The sequence below is a fragment of the Aotus nancymaae genome, unplaced genomic scaffold (assembly GCF_030222135.1).
Source record: "Aotus nancymaae isolate 86718 unplaced genomic scaffold, 86718_ANA_hifiasm-v0.15.2.pri h1tg000057l, whole genome shotgun sequence".
NCBI lineage: Eukaryota > Metazoa > Chordata > Mammalia > Primates > Aotidae > Aotus > Aotus nancymaae.
In genome coordinates this window covers 46,557,286-46,576,320 of record NW_026988471.1, presented here as the reverse complement: position 1 = coordinate 46,576,320, position 19,035 = coordinate 46,557,286, and the positions used below count along the sequence as shown (strand labels likewise).

Here is a 19,035-nt window from a genome sequence, read left to right as displayed (position 1 = left end):
CAACATATGTCTTTTAAACTTTCTTCCAAATGCTGTCCCTGCATTGCTGTGTGACTTCTTCCCAAGCTGGAGCAATGTTCCAGATAGTATTTAGAATGTTAAAACCTTTCCAAAACTCTTGGAGAGTCTGGCCAGATTCTGTTGCTTCAACAGCCTATGGGAACGTTTGGCATAAATAGTATGCTTTGAATGCAGCTATTGCACCTTGGTTCTTTAGCTGAATGAGTGTGAATCTGTTCCATGACAATACACAACCTTTCCATTGGGAGGCGTGTCTAATATGCTGTGGATGGCTCTCTTCCCGCCGCCCAAGATGCCAAAAGGAAAGAAGGTCAAGAGGAAGAAGGTGTCTCTGGCCCCTGCTGTTGTGAAGAAGCAGGAGGCCGAGAAAGTGGTAAATCCCGTGTTTGAGAAAAGGCCGAAGAATTTTGGCATTGGACAGGACATCCAGCCAAAAAGAGACCTCACCTGCTTTGTGAAATGGCCTCGCTAGCTGGGCGTGGTGGCTCACGCCTGTAATCCAAGCACTTTGGAGGCCAAGGCGGGTGGATCACCTGAGGTCAGGAGTTCAAAACCAGCCTGACCAACATGGTGAAACCCCATCTAAAAAAAAAAAAAAAAAAAGAAAAGAAATGGCCTCGCTGTATCAGGTTGCAGCGGCAGAGAGCCATCCTGTATAAGCGGCTGAAAGTGCCTCCTGCAATCAACCAGTTCACCCAGGCCCTGGACCGCCAAACAGCTACTCAGCTGCTTAAACTGGCCTAGAAGTATAGGCCAGAGACACAGCAAGAGAAGAAGCAGAGGCTGTTGGCCTGGGCCGAGAAGAAAGCTGCTGGCAAAGGGGACGTCCCCACTAAGAGACCACCTGTCCTTCGAGCAGGAGTTAACACTGTCACCACCTTGGTGGAGAACCAGAAAGCTCAGCTGGTGGTGATTGCACACCACGTGGATCCCATTGAGCTGGTTGTCTTCTTGCCTGCCCTGTGTCATAAAATGGGAGTCCCTTACTGCATTATCAAGCGGAAGGCAAGACTGGGACGTCTAGTCCACAGGAAGATCTGCACCACTGTCGCCTTCACCCAGGTTAATTTGGAAGACAAAGGCGCTTTGGCTAAGCTGGTGGAAGCTATCGGGACCAATTATAATGACAGATATGATGAGATCCGCCGTCACTAGGGAGGCAATGTCCTGGGTCCCGAGTCTGTGGCTCGCATTGCCAAGCCTTGAAAAAGCAAAGACTAAAGAACTTGCCACTGAATGGGTGAAATGTACATTGTAGAGTTTTCTGTAAATAAAAATAATTTAAACAACAACAACAAAAATAATATGCTGTGGATGCCCTGGAACATTGTCTAAGATCAGAAGAATCTTGAATCAGATGCTGTTATGCCTGCAATATTCTCTTGTCTATAGCATAACACAGTTCAAAAACTAGTCTGAAAACAATGCTGATCCAGGCTTTCTTTTTGTTTTTGAGACTGAGTTTCACTCTTGTTGCCCAGGCTGGAGTGCAACGGTGCGATCTCAGCTCACTGCAACCTCCGCCTCCCAGGTTCAAGCGATTCTCCTGCCTCAGCCTCCTAAGTATTTGGGATTACAGTCTCCCGCCACCATGCCTGGCTAATTTTGTATTTTTAGTAGAGATGAGGTTTCTTCATGTTGGTCAGGCTGGTCTCAAACTCTCAACCTCAGGTGATCCTCCCACCTTGGCATCCCTAAATGCTGGGATTACAGGCGAGAGCCGCTGCACCTGGCCTCAGGCTTTCTTGTTATGGCTGTAATAAAGAGGAAGTATATGCTTATTCACATTCTTGAATGTTCTAGGGTTCTCCAAGTGGAGAATTTGAGCCATGCAACATTTCTACCCAAAAAGAGCATTATAAGGTCTTCGAACGCCTTGAATCCTGGCATCTTCCTGTACTCTTGATGAATATATGGATGCTCCAGGATATGCTTCCAGAGTAAGCTTGTTTCATTGACATTAAATATTTGCTCTCAAAAATATTTCTTATTCACAATTATCTTATGCAGCTCTTCTTTAAAAGCTTTGGCACATTTAGTATCTGCACTTGTGGCCTCACTGCTGACCTCCACATTATGAAAAATGATGACAACTTTTGAAGTGTTGGAACTACCCATGACTTGCTATAAACATTTACATATCCAAAGGCTCATCAGCACGCTCTTTTAATGTATTGAAAGTCTTCTTGCCTTAGCCTGGATCATCAGAAGGCTAAGTGGCATGTACTTCTGTATCTGGTCTTCCATCCACATGACAAGTAATTTTTCCATATCATCAGTCAGTTCACCTCTTTTCTTTGTCATAACAGTGGACTTAACCAATGCTGATGATTTCACTACATCACTTACTCGCTTCTTTCCTTTAAGATGGTGGAGTTTATGGAATGTGAAAGTCATTACTGCCTCGCTGCCTTCATGCTGAGGAATTAAGATCTTGAATTACATCTCAAGGGTAATTGCCTTCTTCTTCTCACCAGAGGTAGGAGACACAAATGGGCATTTTGCAGACATGATGAGATGTGCAAGCTTAAAACACAATATCCCCAAACACTGGCAACACAGTACACTGTAGTGTACCAGTTTACCCTCGTGACCGCTGCTACCCAGGATCTCGAGAGAGTATTGTACCACATATGGCTAGCCTGGGAAAAGCACAGTTTCTACTGAATGTATGTCACATTCATATCATTGTAAAGTCTAAAAATTATAAGTTGGACCATCGTAAGTTGGGGAGCATCTGTATATTGATCTTCCAGGAGGGTCATGGCAATGTGGTAAGCTGACTATTAAATGGCTTAAAAGCCTGAGAAGTGTCTTCAAAAGAAAAATCAGCCATTCAAAAGTTGCAGATTTAACAGAGGTATGAAGAGAAGGAGAAAGACTGAGATAGATAAGGCAAATAATAGCTGACACTTATCAAGGGCTTACTACATGCCAGGCTCTGTTCTATTTTTCATGTGTTAATGCAGTCCTCACAAAGATCCTATGGAACAGGTATTACATTTTCTCCATTTTACAGAACAGGAAACTGAGGCACAAGGATGTCAGGTAACTTTCCCAAGTTTTAGTGAGAATTAGAGCTAGGAGTTGAGTCTGAGAAGTCTGGTTCCAGAATCGTGCACTTGCCCATCACCCTTGTTGGGGCCATGGCCATTGGCCCCCTAAAAGTTCACTGGAAAACTACTGGCATGAGGCAAATTGATTAACAGGGGGAAAGACATATACATTTATTTAATGTATTTACACGGGAGACTTCAGAACGAAAGACCCAACCCAACAATAAGATATAGATACCATCTTGAGGTTACAAAAAGAATATGAGCTAAGAGTATGGCCCCAAACAGTTCATGTTGGTAAATCAGGTTTAGCAGCAAGACACAGTATGAGAGGGAGAAAGAAAGAGGCCTGGCTTGCAAAGATGGCCTTGTTATACAGATGGGGCCTCATAGGTAGCAGTCCTCACAGAGAATAGATGGTAAAAGTCTTTTTTTTTTTTTTGACATGGAGTCTTGCTCTGTCACTTAGGCTGGAACACAGTGGCACAATCTCAGCTCACTGCAACCTCCGCCTCCCAGGTTCAAGCGATTCTCCTGCCTCGGCCTCCTGAGTAGCTGGGATGACAGGCATGTGCCACCACGCCTGGCTAATTGTTTTGTATTTTTAGTAGAGACAGGCTTTCACCATCTTGGGCAGGCTGGTCTTGAACTCCTGACCTCATGATCCACTCACCTCGGCCTCTCAAAGTGCTGCAATTACAGGTGTGAGCCACCACACCTGGCCTTTTTTTTTTAATTTAAATTTTTATTTTAAGTTTCAGGGTACATGTGCAGGACGTGCAGGTTTGTTGCATAGGTAAACGTGTGCCATGGTGGTTTCCTGCACCTATTAACCCATCACGTGGCTATTAAGCCAAGCATGCATTAGCTATTTTTCCTAATGCTCTCCCTCTCTCAAACCCACCTCTTGACAGGCCCCAGTGTGTGATGTTCCCCTCCCTGTGTCATGTGTTCTCATTGTTCAGCTCCCATTTATAAGTGAGAACATGTGGTGTTTGGTTTTCTATTCCTATGTTAGTTTCCTGAGGATAATGGCTTCCAGCTCCATTGATGTCCCTGCAAAGGACATGATCTTGTTCTTTTTATGGCTGCATAGTATTCCATGGTGTATATGTACCACATTTTCTTCATCCAGTTTATCATTGATGGGGATTTGGGTTGATTTCATATCTTTGCTATTGTGAATAGTGCTGCAATGAACATATGGCAAAAGTCTTTTTTCAGACCTTTCAAGTTGTCACACTCAGTTTATCTCTCTTAGATATGGGAAATTTCTAGAAAGGGAAGGCCTGGATGCATTAATAGAGATTATCTACAGCTGCAAATTTCCCCCAGAAAAGATAGCTTTGCAAGGACCCGTCTGTCTGCTGGCCCTGCAGCAGCCTCAACATCTGTCAAAGAAATAAACTTTGGGGTAATATTTTGATTTTCTTCACCCTATGCTAGAACCCCCTCTGGATAAATCATGAGTGCTGGTGTGGATTCTGATCAGGGAGCCCCTGTAAGCCTGTGGTCCCTCAGAGAAAAATGGAGTCTGCATACTGATTCTAAAATATATACTGGGGCAGGCGTGGTGGCTCACGCCTTTAATCCCAGCACTTTGGGAGGCTGAGGTGGGCAGATCACCTGAAGTCAGGATTTTGAGACCAGCCTGGCCAACATGGTGAAACGTCATCTCTACTAAAAGTACAAAAAATAGTGGGGTGTGATGGCATGTGCCTGCAATCCCAGCTACTGGGTAGGCTGAGGCAGGAGACTTGCTTGAACCTGGGAGGCAGAGGTTGCAGTGAGCTGAGATAGTGTCATTGCACTCCAGCCTGGGTAACAGAGCGAGACTCTGTCTCAAAAAAATAAAAAAACACCAAAACCCAGAAAAACAGATGGTGTCACCTGGAGCTTAAGAAGCTGCATGCAAGTATTGAATTTCTGACAATGGCCAAGAACAAATTAAGAGGGCAGGAATCCAGGAATGTATAGCCAGCCAAAAAATTTTAAGGCAAAAAAAAAAAGCAAAATCAGTTACCACTAATCTTAAGAAGATAAACGTTATGAATAATGAAAAAGCTAACAGAGTAAATAAAGCTTTTGTAAATGTACAAAAGGAACGTGCACACTTCTCAAAAGGCCTTTCTCTTGACCCTCTACAGAAAGAATTGATTCCTCAGCAGTGTCATAAAAGCAAACCAGTCAATGTTGCTGAAGCTATAAAATTAATGGCTCAGTTGTAATACAGTGGTGATGCATCTAATTCCCCACAAAGACCAATAAATTACATGTTTTATACAAAAAAAGAAAATATATAAATAAATAAAATAAAATACATATTGGGTCAGGTGTGGTGGCTCACACCTGTAATCCCAGCATTTTGGGAGGCCAAAATGGATGGACCTCTTGGGCTCACGAGTTCAAGACAAGCCTGGCCAACATGGTGAAACCCTGTCTCTACTAAAAATACAAAATTAGCCGAGAGTGGTGGTGCAACCTGTAATCCCAGCTACTTCTGAGGCTGAAATGCGAGAATCGCTTGAACCTGGGAGGACAGAGGCTGCAGTGAGCTGAGAATGCACCATTGCACTCCTGCTTGGGTGACAGAGTGAGACTGTCTCAAAAAAAAAAAAAAAAAAAAAAAAAATGCCTTGGTGCTTGTTTTGAAAAAGAAAAAAGAAATGGCTGGGCCATAATTAGTCATTAGGGAAATGTGAATTAAAACCACAATGTAATACCACTACATGTCTATTAGAGTAGCTTGAAAAAAAAAAACACCAACAAACCCAAGTTCTGGCAAGAATGCAAAGTGACTGGAATGTTCATATCATGTAGTAGCAATACTGAATAATATAGTCTCTTAAGGAAACAATTTGGCGGTATCATATAAAATTAAACATTTATGACAAAACCCAGAAATCCCACTCCTAGGTATTTACCCAAGAGAAATGAAAATTTATAGTTGGGGATGCTGATGTGTACCTGTAGTCCCAACTACTCAGGAGGCTGAAGTGGGAGGATTTCTCGAGTCCAGGAGTTCCAGATCAGCCTGAGCAACATAGTGAGACCAGTCCCTGTCCCAAAAACAATTTTTTTTTTTTCAGACAGAGTTTCACTCTTGTTGTTTAGGATGGAGTGCAAGGGTGCGATCTTGGCTTACTGCAACCTCTGCCTCCCAGGTTCAAGCGATTCTCCTGACTCAGCCTCCGAAGTAGCTAGGATTACAGGTGCCAGCCACCATGCCTGGCTAATTTTTTTTTTTTTTTTTGTATTTTTAGTAGAGACAGGGTTTCACCATGTTGGCCAAGCTGGTCTTAAGCTCCTGACCTCAGGTGATCCGCCTGCCTTGGCCTCACAAAGTGCTGAGATTACAAGCATGAGCCACCGTGCCTGGCCCTCAAAACAATTTTTAAAAAAGGAAACCTATGTTTATAGCAGCTTTATTCATAAATGAGAAAAACTGGAAAAAACCCAGATGTCTCTCAATTAGAACATGAATAATATGTGGTACATCCATCAGTGAAGTGTTATTTAGCAATAAAAAGGAATGGCTATTGATGTATAGAACATCATGGATGTATATCAGTTGTCTTATGCTAAGTAAAAGAAGCTAAACTCAAACCTACATACCTTATGCTTCCATTTATGTATTTGGGGAAAGGTAAAACTATAGGGACAGGGACAGGGGAGGTGGGTCATGCCTATAATCCCTGCACTTTAGGAGGCCCAGGTGAGAAGCTTGCTTGAGGCCAGGAGTGGAGATCATCCTGGGCAAGATGGTAAGGGTGAGACCCCAAATCTACGAAAAAGTTTATTTTTTATTTTTTTATTTTTAATTATCTGGACATGGTGGCACAGGCCTGTAGTCCTAGCTATGCAGTAGGCCGAGGCAGGAGAATTGCTTGAGCCCAGGAGTTTGAGGCTGGGGTGAGCTGTGATCATACAACTGAACTCCAGCCTGGACAAGACAGTAAGACCCCATCTCTAAAATAAAAAAATTAATAATAAAACATAAAAACTATAGGGACAGAAAACAGATCAGTAGTTGCCAGGGACAGGGATTGGGAAAAGTCTGGCTATAACTGGGCACAGGGAACTGTGGCTGAGGGAATTTTTTACATCTTGACTGTGGTGGATGACTATAGTCAAAACTCACAGTGCTATTTACTCACAATGCTACTCACTTTTGTAGAGACGGGGTTTTACCATGTTAGCCAGGATGGTCTCTATCTCCTGACTTCATGATCCACCTGCCTCAGCCTCCCAAAGTGCTAGGATTACAGGTATGAGCCACTGTGCCTGGCCTTTCTATTCTTTTTTTTTTTTTTAGAGACAGAGTCTTACTCTGAAGCCCAGGTTGTAGCGTAGTGATGCAATCATAGTTCACTGTAACCTCAACTCTCTGGATTTGAGCAATACTCCTGCCTCAGCCTCCTGGGTAGCTGGGATTACAGGCCCACCTCACCATGCCTAATTAAAAAAAAAAAAATTGTAAAGATGGGATTTCCCTATGTTGCCCAGTCTAATATTGAACTCCTGACCTCAAACGATCCTTCTGCTTTAGCCTCCCAAACTGCTGGGATTGCAGGCATGAGCCACTATACCCAGCTAATTTTTTAAATGTATGAAAAAAAAGGAAGGTTAAACAGATTGTAGGCCCTTGACCAGAGCTGGCAAATTCTACAAGGGCTCTTTCCAGAGTGAGGCCAGTGTCTTTCTTTCTTTTTTTTTTTTTTGGAACAAAGTTTTACTCTGTCATCCAGATGGAGTTGAGTGGCACAATCTCAGCTCACTGCAACCTCAGCCTTGGGTTCAAGCAATTCTTGTGTCTGTCTCCCGAGTAGCTGGGGTTACAGGCATGCGCCACCATGCTCGCCTAATTTTTATATCTTTAGTAGAGATGAGGTTTTGCTGTGCTGGCCAGGCTGGTCTCGAACTCCTGGCCTCAAGTGATCTTCCTGCTTTAGCCTCCTAAGGTGATGGGTGCCGTGAGCCACCACACCCAGCCCAGTGTCTTTCAAAGCTCCATTAACTATGTATTTCCAGGCCAGCAAAATCTTCTAAACTCAAGACACTTTGTGGCCTGCTGATTGGTGGCTTGAAATTTGAGGGTGAATGGACTCTCCCAAGGCTCTGGTCTACATGGGAAAAGTAGGAAGGGCAAGAGAGAGCAAGCAGGAGTCCAGGTCACAGAGAGAGCAGCTGACCTTGCCTCCTATTTCCAAATGGGCAGCAAGGCCTGTGGGAGGTACAGCCCCTACTTCCCACTATTCCTGCAATCTATTCTTCTGGTTCATTTGGGTAACTCCTTTTTCCAAGTGGCCTGAGGAGCCGTCAATTATGATGCTCTATACTCACTTCCCCAGCCCCCACACCAGGAACAGACACATGAGCCAGGATGACATAGCCAAACAAACTCCTCCTTTTCACAGCCCACAATGATTCGTGTAGGGAGGGCACACAAAGCAATCAAGGTCAAACAGGATCTTCCTGGAGACCACTACATAGATATTGGGAGAGAATTACTCTCTTCACTGAGGTTGCTAAGTTGGGTATACTTAGGACCAACATTGGTGGTCATCTTGCCTGAGAGGGATGTTACGAGGTAGTCAACAGAGCCAACAGCTGGGGAGGGAGCCAGACCCTGGTAATGTGTTGAGCCCCTGGATCCAGTCATTCATGAAGCCAGAACCAACCTGGGGCTTCCCAATTCCTGAACCATTACGTCCTCTTTTCTCTTGACTAGTTTGAGTTGAGGTTGTTTCTCTGTACATAGGAGTCTTTACTAAAACACAGTTAAACTCGTACTGCTCTATGGTCATGCACCACTGAGAGTTCCATTCAGATGAGTTCAACCAATGGCGAAGGACACCTGCTTTGTGCCAGGCACTGGGGATACGGAGCTGATGAAGACACAGCCCTGCCCCAGAAGAACTCAGAGTCTTATGGAGGAGACAGAAATATCAGCAAATACTAAGTGGTCAGATAAAGATTAGTTAACACAAGGAACTATTAGAACACAGGAGCCCAGCACTTACCCAGCCTGGAGATTCAAATAAGCCTTCTTGGAGATGACCTCTGAGCTGAGTCTTGAAGCATCACTCACGTGAAAAGATGGAAGAAAGCATCTTTTGGGCAGAGGCAGCAAAGACCTGGCAGGGTGAGACAGCATGATATGTGCAGAAAAATACAAACCCTTGGGTTTTTCTAGAGGAATGCTGTCTAGTAAAACTCTGTGTTGATGGAAATGTTCTATTTCTATGCTGTCCAGTATGTAATCTCTAGTTAGTAAGCACTTGAAATGTGGATAGTGCAACTAAGAAACTAAATTTTAAATTTTGTTTTAACTAAAACTTAGGCCAGGCACAGTGACTCACGCCTGTAATTCTAGCACTTGGGAGGCCAAGGTGTGAGGATTACTTGAGCACAGGAATTCAAGACCAGCCTGGGCAACAGAATGAGACCCCATCTCTACAAAAATAAAACAATTAGCTGGGTGTAATGGTGCATGCTTGTAGTCCTAGCTACTCAAGAGGCTGAGATGGGAGGATCCCTTTTGCCTGGGAGGTTGAGGCTGCAGTGAACCATGATCACACCACAGCCCTCTGGCCTTGGTGATAGAGTGAGACCCTGTCTAAAATAAAACAACTAAATTTAAAGAGCCACATGCAGCTGGTGGCTACCATATTAGACAGTGTAGTGACCGTAGGCAGTAAAGTGCAAGGCAGGAGGTAGTGAGAGGTCAGGCAGGCTAGGAGAGCTCTGTGAAGGGCCGTGAATGGCAATTCAAGGATGTTGGACTTTTTTTCCTTTTTTTTGAGATGGAGTTTCACTCTTGTTGCCCAGGATGGAGTGCAATGGCATGATCTCGGCTAACTGCAACCTCTGCCTCCTGGGTTCAAGCAATTCTCCTGCCTCAGCCTTCCTACTAGCTGGGATTACAGGCATGCGCCACCATGCCCGGCTAATTTTGTATTCTAAGTAGAGATGGGGTTTCTCTATGTTGGTCAGGCTGGTCTTAAACTCCGGACCTCAGGTGATCCGCCCGCCTATGCCTCCCAAAGTGCTGGGATTACAGGTATGAGCCACCACGGCTGGCCTGGGTGTTGGACTTTAACCAGAAGGTGATGGGGAGTCTTTGGAAGGTGCTCAACTGAAGTGACTTATGTCATATCAATGGACCAGAAGAAGCCTGGAGTTAGAAGGACATTGCTAAAGCTGAAGGGAGAATATCTGAGGGTCTGAAACATGGCAATATGGCAGAAGGGTTGGTGAGAGGGGCTGATACCAGAAGCTTAAGAGGATAGAGTCAGCAGGACTGAATGATCCCTTGGTTTTGGAGGGTGGGGCTGCATCTTCTGGGTAGGATTTACAAGAAAGATGGGTTCTTGGGTAGTAGGGCTTGGACAGGTTGCTGTTCCCTGGCAGGAGGACTAGAGAGGTTGGGGGTCCTGGAGCAGCTCCCAAATCTGCTTCTCTACAGGTGAGGCTCTGTTAAGGTCAAAGAAGCAGGTTGAAGAGACATCTTGCCCAGCTGTTGTTTCCTGTTAACTTAAAGAGTCATGGCAGCTTGGAAAACTACTGAGAATGATTATAAATACTGGCCAGCTGCAGGAGTGGGAAGGCTCTCCAAAAGATAGATGGGTACTTTAAAGTCTTTTGTAATTAAGAAAATACCGAGGCCGGGCGCGGTGGCTCACGCCTATAATCCCAGCACTTTGGGAGGCCGAGGCGGGTGGATCACGAGGTCAAGAGATCGAGACCATCCTGGTCAACAAGGTGAAACCCCGTCTCTACTAAAAAATACAAAAATTAGCTGGGCATGGTGGTGCATGCCTGTAGTCCCAGCTACTCGGGAGGCTGAGGCAGGAGAATTGCTTGAACCCAGGAGGCGGAGGTTGTGGTGAGCCGAGATTGCGCCATTGCACTCCAGCCTGGGTTACAAGAGTGAAACGCTGTCTCGAAAAAAAAAAAAAGAAAAGAAAATGCCTGAATAATTTAGTAAAGTCAAAGTATCACTGAAAGTGAGAGACTGCCCCTCACTGGACCTCCTTAGGTAGGGTGAGTGGAGAACAATCTTCCCTTAGCTTCAAGACAGGGCTATGTCCTGGATTTTTCACAGTGGGAATGGGGGGGGCCCTCAAACTTAGTTTTGTTTTGTTTTTTTGATAAACAAGCAAAGAAATTATCCTCTAACTGACATGGGCTGCCAAGCTTCCCTCCAGCTTTAGTTTCCCATGATTCATTTATTCAGTCATCCAATATTTATTGAATACCTACTGTGCCCAACCCTATGAGAGAAGCTGCGACTACTGGGATGAAAGCCACAGACCTTTCCTTGAAGGAGTTCTGAGTTTTGTGGAATGATTATAATGCAGTGAATAACATTTATTGAAACTCACTATCTATCAGGCACTCTGCTGGGTGCATTTTATATGAACAAAAACTTAAAATTCGATAAAGTAGAAACAATCATAATCTCCAACTTATAGATGGGAAAACTAAGGCATAGAGACCTTAGTACCTACTCACTCAAGTACCCACTCATTTAAATACTTAATTTTAAATCCAGGGATAGGTAAACTTTTTCTACTGAGAGACTGAATATGTAATGGACAATGGCCAGACCATACATACAAACAGAACACTGACCTGAAACCTGCAACAACCAGTCCAGGAAATCAACCCATTATCTACAGTAACCAGCCCAGGAAGCCATATTGCTATCTCTAAGCCAGACTTGTAGAAAGTCAGGCTGCTCTCCCAGCAATCAAGGATGTTGGACTTTTTTTCCTTTTTTTTGAGATGGAGTTTCACTCTTGTTGCCCAGGATGGAGTGCAATGGCATGATCTCGGCTAACTGCAACCTCTGCCTCCTGGGTTCAAGCAATTCTCCTGCCTCAGCCTTCCTACTAGCTGGGATTACAGGCATGCGCCTGTAATCATTTAAATACTTAATTTTAAATCCAGGGATAGGTAAACTTTTTCTACTGAGGTCATTTAAATACTTAATTTTAAATCCAGGGATAGGTAAACTTTTTCTACTGAGGTCTTTATGGTCAGCTGCTACACAGAAAGGCAGGGTAGGTTTCTTGTTTTCGTTTTTTCTTTATTTTTTTTGAGACGAAGTCTTGCTCTGTTGAGCAAGATATGGTCTATGGGCCTTTAGCTTGCTGGATGTGGTTTCAAACTATGATACTCCTCTGATGAAATGTCACTATGAACTCTAAGCTTCAAGAAAAAATATTGACACCTTTCTTTTGTAGATTTGAGAATTTCCTTTCTTCGTTTTGCCTTTTTTTTTGTTTTTTTATTTTTTGAGAAACAGTCTTGCTCTGTTACCTAGCCTAGAGTGCAGTGGTGCAATCATAGCTCACTGTAGCCACGAATTCTTGGGCTCAAGTGATCCTTCCATCTCAGTCTCCTGAGTAGCTGGGACTACAGGTATGTGCCACCATGCCTGGCTAATCCTATAGTCTCAGCTACTCAGGAGGCTCAGGTAGGAGGACTGTCTGAGCCAGGAGGCTGAGGCTGCAATGAGCCATGATTGTGCCACTGCACTCCAGCCTGGGCTGTAGAGTGAGAGCCTGTCTCAAAAACAAAATAGACAAACAAAAAAACAAGTTTTATTTATATGCCTGCAGGAGCATTCAGGTAAAGCAGCTCATTGATCTCAACCTAATAAGGGAAAGAGAGCAGGGAGAAAGGCTTCTCTGGGAAAAATACATAGACATTTGAGGAAACACAAATGGACTTTTAGAGAAACAAATGGAAGAGATGAGAGTTTGTTGCTAATGTTTGTTTATGCAGTTTGTTTATGTTTATCTACATGAGTGGTTGGTGTTCTTCCTGGGAGTGAGCTCCTCTGGAGAGATTTATGGCAACTTCACTCCCAGAAGGCTCTTCCTTTTAGTAAAATAAAGACATCAAGAAAATGAAAAGAGCTGGGGGCTGGGCACAGTGGCTCACGCCTATAATCCCAGCACTTTGGGAGGCCAAGGCGGGGATCACCTGAGGTCAGGAGTTCAAGACCAGCCTGGCCGACATGGAGAAACCTCATCTCTACTAAAAATACAAAAATTAGCCAGGTACGGTGGCATATGCCTGTAATCCCAGCACTAGGGGAGCTGAGGCATGAGAATCACTTGAACTTGGGAGTCGGAGGTTGCAGTTAGCTGAGATTGTGCCACTGGACTCCAACCTGCGCAACAGAGTGAGACTCCATCTCAAAAAAAAATAATAATAAGAGTTGGGCGTGGTGGGTCACACCTGTAATCTCAACATATTGGGAAGCCAAGGCAGGAGGATCACATAAGGCTAGGAGTTCAAGACCATCCTGGGCAATATAATAAGATCCTCGTCTCTATAGAAAAACTTAGTTTTAAATTTGGGGCCAGACGTGGTGGCTCACGCCTGTAATCCCAGCACTTTGAGAGGCCGAGGTGGGCGGATCACCTGAGGTCAGGAGTTCAAGACCAACCTGACCAACATGGAGAAACCCCATCTCGGCTGGGCGTGGTGGCTCACGCCTGTAATCCCAGCACTTTGGGAGGCCGAGGAGGGTGGATCACGAGGTCAAGAGATCGAGACCATCCTGGTCAACATGGTGAAACCCCGTCTCTACTAAAAATACAAAAAATTAGCTGGGCATGGTGGTGCATGCCTGTAATCCCAGCTACTCAGGAGGCTGAGGCAGGAGAATTACCTGGACCCAGGAGGGGGAGGTTGCGGTGAGCAGAGATCACGCCATTGCACTCCAGTCTGGGTAACGAGCTAAACTCCATCTCAAAAAAAAAAAAAAAAAAGAAACCCCATCTCTGCTAAAAACATAAAATTAGCCAGGCGTGGCAGCACATGCCTGTAATCCCAGCTACTTAGGAGGCTGAGGCAGGAGAATCACTTGAACCTGGGAGGCGAAGGTTGCGGTGAGCTGAGATCGCGCCACTGCACTCCAGCCCGGACAACAAAGAGTGAAACTCTGTCTCAAAAAAAAAAAAAAAAAAAAAGCCAGGAGTGGTATTGTGTGCCTATAGTCCTAGCTACTTGGGAGGCTGAGGTGGCAGGATCACATGAGCTCAGGAATTCGAGGCTGTAGTGAGCTATGATCACACCACCACACTCCAGCCCAGGTGACAGAATGAGACCTTGTCTCTAAAGCTAAATAAATTAATTAAAATTTAAATTAAAAAAATTTTTTTAAAAAAAATGGAAACACAGAAACATAGAAAACATAGAAACTACCCCTGCCTGTTCGGGTACAGTGGCTCATGCCTGTAATCCTAGCATTTTGGGAGAGCAAGGCGGGCGGATCACTTGAGGTCAGGAGTTCACACCTAGCACTACAGGCTAGGATATGCCTGTATTCCATTCCATATTTGTAACTCATATTTCTGACAAATGACTTGTATCCAGATTATGTAAAGAATGCAGACATCAATTTTAAAAGAAATAACACAATAAAAGTCGTGAAAAGACTTGAACAGACACTTCACAAAGAAAGTAGGCCAGGCATGATGGTTCATGCCTATAATCCCAGCACTTTAGGAGGCTAAGGTGGGCTGATTACTTGAGCTCAGGAGGTCAAGACCAACCTGGGCAATGTGGCGAAACCCTGTCTCTACAAAAAAATACAAAAATTAGCTGGGCATGGTGGCACACACCTGTAATTCCAGCTACTCAGGCGGCTGAGGCAGGGGAATCACTTGAACCTGGGAGGCGAAGGTTGGAGTGAGCCGAGATCGTGGCATTGCACTCAGTCCTGGGCAATAGTCTCAAAAAAAAAAAGAGGATATGATATGCAAATGACTAGTAAGTGCATGAAAAGGTATACATTACTCCTCAGACAAATACAAATTAAAACTGAAATGTATACAATTTCGCACCCATTATAATGACTAAAATTCAGAAGACAGACAATAACAAGTATTAGCAAAAACATACAGCACTTGGAATTCTCATATACTACTCATAAAAATGGAAAATGATACAACCGCTTTGGAAAACAGTTTGGCAATTTCTTATAAAGTTAAGCATATACCTACTCTATGACCTAGCATTTCCACACTTAAGCATTTACCAAGATAAATGAAACTATCCACAAAAATATCTGTGTCCAAATGTTTGTAGCAGCCTTATTCCTACCAGCCCAAACTGGGAAACAACCCAACTGTCCTTAAACAGATGAACTGTGATACAAATTGTGATATATCCATACAATGGAGTCTAACTCAACATCACAATGGAAAACAAATGTTGGCCAGGCCCAGTGGCTCATGCTACTTGGCCAAGAAAGTTCTATATCTTGATTGAGGTGATGGTTAGATGGGAATATGCATTTGTCGTAACTCATTGAGGGCCAGGCACAGTGGCTCACAGCTGTGATCCTAGCACTTTGGGAGTCCAAGGTGGGATCACTTGAGGCTAGGAGTTCCAGATCAGCCTGGGAAACAAAGTGAGACCCTGAAAGGTCACAGCTGCAGTGAGCTGTGCTTGCACAACTGCACTCTAGCCTGAGCAACAGAGCGAAACCCTATTTCAAAAAACCCCCAAAATTCTGATTCTCAGCTATGTTCTGGATTGGTGAGGCTTCTGGGTAGCTCAGTGATGGATTAGTGAGGTATCTGTACATAGATGCCTTATGGATCCCCTTTTCCAGAGGCCTGGTCTCTTAAGTCCAGTCATTTAGAGCCAGGGACATATCTCTTCTATCAGCTCCCGGAGGAGCTGGATAGAGGTCAACAGCATAGTGATGGAGGTTCAAGTCCTAAAATTCCACGATTAGAGCTTCATTCTTTAGGCTGTAGTTTTCCCCTTCCCTCCAGAAAGTAACAAGTGAAGTCTCTCTTCCTCTCTCTTTAACTTTCTCCCTAAATTTTAAGAGTAAAATCACATAAAATTGTAAAGGTCCCTCCTCCCCATCCTGCCTCAGGAGTGACTCGTTTACTAGTCTTATACTGAAGTCTTTGCACACATATGCAAACACGACCATAAGAATAAATTCTTAAGAGTGCAATTGCATACTAGAGGGTGTGAGATAGATATTTAGGTTATCAGCTTAAAGATGCAGTGTAACATTTGCTGCTGTGGTGGGAGGATACAGAGCTGTATGAATACAGCTGCAGGAGAATTTATCTTCTACTAGGCAGAAACGACCTACACAAACTTCCCTTTACAAGACAGTTAGGATTCTGATACAATAGGCTTTCAACAAATGTGTGGAATTTACTGAAATGTAGGGTGTCAAAGAAATCTTAAATGCTTTGTCTGTGAGCTAAAAGAGGAGCAGACAGAAGCTAAAAAGAATTTCAGCTCCAAATGCAGCCTAACCACAACCTCCTGCCCCCAGACTCCTACTTGTTCCACCTGCCCCTCAAGCTTTCCCTTTTCTCTACCTGTGCCCTTCCTGGCTTCACTTCTTTCCCCATCCAGCTGAGCCTTCCAAGGGCTGTGTCCTCCAAGTTACTTGCAAATACCTCCAACTCTTACTTTCTTTTTTTTCTTCTTCCATGGCACCTGCTTTAAACTCCCCAAACTTTTTTTTTTTTTTTTTAAGAGATGGAGTCTTGCTCAATTGCCCTGGCTGGAGTGCAGTAGCGTGATCTCAGCCCACTGCAACCTACACCTCCTGGGTTCAAGTAATTCTCCTGTCTCAGCCTCCTGAGTAGCTGGGACTACAGGTACCCATGACCACGCCCAGATAATTTTTGTATTTTTAGCAGAGATGGCGTTTCACCATGTTGGCCCAGGCTGGTCTCAAACTCTTGAGGTCAGGAGTTCAAGACCATCCTGGCCAACATGGTGAAACCCCATCTCTACTAAAAATACAAAACTTGCCAGGCGTGGTGGTGCACACCTGTAATTCCAGCTACTCAGGAGGCTGAGGCAGGAGAATCACTTGAAACCAGGAGGCAGAGACTGCAGCAAGCCGAGATGGCACCACTGCACTCCAGCCTGGGTGACAGAGCAAGACTCTGTCTCAAAAAATAATAATAATAAAACTTTTATTTCTTTTCCATTTGCTCCTCCTCTCACTCCACCCAGTTTCAAGATGTAGCTCTGAGATGAACTTTACAGCCCGGAATGTTTTCTTTCCTCCACTTCCTTCCCTTTCCCACCCTATGCTCCCATGCCTTATGCAGTTATTTACTCAGTTGCTTGTTTAACACCATACTCACTTATCTGGTCATATATTTTCTTATGGTGGAGACACCTCCAGAAGTCTCTAACAAAAGATGACTTCAAGGCCAGAACCTACTCCTGGCTAGACATGTACTACAAGATTGACTGCGATTAATTTATAACCTGGTAGGACCCACAATGGCACCAGCCCCTTCACCAGAGGGAACCATAATTCAAGATGAGCAGTAGGAGCAAATCACACAGCATGGCACCTCCCAGTCGCCCCGCCCCACACCTCTTCTGCACTCCAAACCTGCTCTTTAAAAACCCCTGTGTTCCCTCCACAAATTGAAGAGTAGAATTTTTTTTTCGCCTGCTCTTCCTCTTGCTGGCACAGATCATAAAGTCTTACTCTCTTTCTATCACATCTCATTATTATTTTGGCTTCTTTCTACAAGCAAGGAGCAGCAGACCGTTTTGCCAGTTATGTTATCATTGGTGAAGGCACTGAGTTAAATCTGCACAACAAATCTTACTCTTGCCTGTAATCCCCGCACTTTGGGAGGCCGAGGTGGGTGGATCACCTGAGGTGAGGAGTTCAAGACCAGCCTGCCCAACATGGTAAAACCCCATCTCTACTAAAAATACAAAAAATTAGCCAGATATGGTGGCAGATGCCTTTAATCCCAGCTACATGGGAGGCTAAGGCAGAAGAATAGCTTGAACATGGGAGGTGGAGGTTACGGTGAGCCAAGATCACGCCACTGCACTCCAGCCTGGGCAACAAGAGCAAAACTCTTCTAAAAAAAAAAAAAAAAAAAAAAAATTTTATTCTTGTTTACCATACTTTTCCTGGTCATCTCCTCATAAGCAGTCATCACCAGATGATAGTTTTAATCCTGACTTCTAAATCACCTCAGAGATTTCATCATTCTTCTGGGTGTCTCCCATGTGTACCTGATATGTACATGTTAATAAACTTCTGTTTGCTTTTCTCTTATTAGTCTGTCTTTATTTTTATTTTTATTTATTTTTTTCCTTTTTTTAAATTGCATTTTAGGTTTTGGGGTACATGTGTAGAACATGCAAGATTGTTGCATAGGTACACACGTGGCAGTGTGATTTGCTGCCTTCCTCCCCTTCACCTATATCTGGCATATTAGTCTGTCTTTTGTTACAGGAGGCCCCAGCTGGAAACTCAGAAAGGGTAGAGGATCCTTTCTGAGTTTCCAGCTGGGGCCTCCTGTAACAAAAGACAAATATATTTTTTTTGTCCTACATTATACTGTCTGGTAAGATAGCCACTCACCACATGTGGCTGTTGAGTGCTTGAAACGTGGCCAGTACAAAATATACAAAGTGCAAAATATACATCAGGTTTCAAAGACTTACTGTGAAAAAAATGTAAAATATCAATAACTTTTTATATTGATCACATGTTAAAATGACATTTTGGATATACTGAGTTAAATATATTATTAAAAATAATTTCTTGTCAGGCATGGTGGCTCACACCTGTAATCCCAGCACTTTGGGAGACTGAGGTGGGCAGATTACCTGAGGTGAAGAGTTTGAGACCAGCCTGGACAACATAATGAAAGCGTGAATCTACTAAAAATACAAAAGATTTCGCCGGATTTGGTGGTGCGTGCCTGTAATCCCAGCTACTCGGGAGGCTGAGGCAGGAGAATCACTTGAACCTGGGAGGCAGAGTTCGGTTAGCCAAGACAGCGCCACTGCACTCCAGCCTTAGTGACAAGAGTAAAACTCCATCTCAAAATACGAATACTAATAATAATTTCTTGGCTCCAGGTCTTGGCTCCTGCACCACCTGACACTGCCAGATCCTCAGGCC

At 44.1% G+C, this 19,035-nt stretch overlaps 2 pseudogenes; both read left to right on the top strand.

Moving 5' to 3' along the window:
• The first annotated feature begins 313 nt into the window (after nt 1-313).
• On the top strand, nt 314-1,279 carry LOC105731814 (large ribosomal subunit protein eL8-like; annotated as a pseudogene).
• Nucleotides 1,280-5,009: 3,730 nt separating this feature from the next.
• On the top strand, nt 5,010-5,305 carry LOC105731815 (ribosomal biogenesis factor-like; annotated as a pseudogene).
• Nucleotides 5,306-19,035: the final 13,730 nt, after the last annotated feature.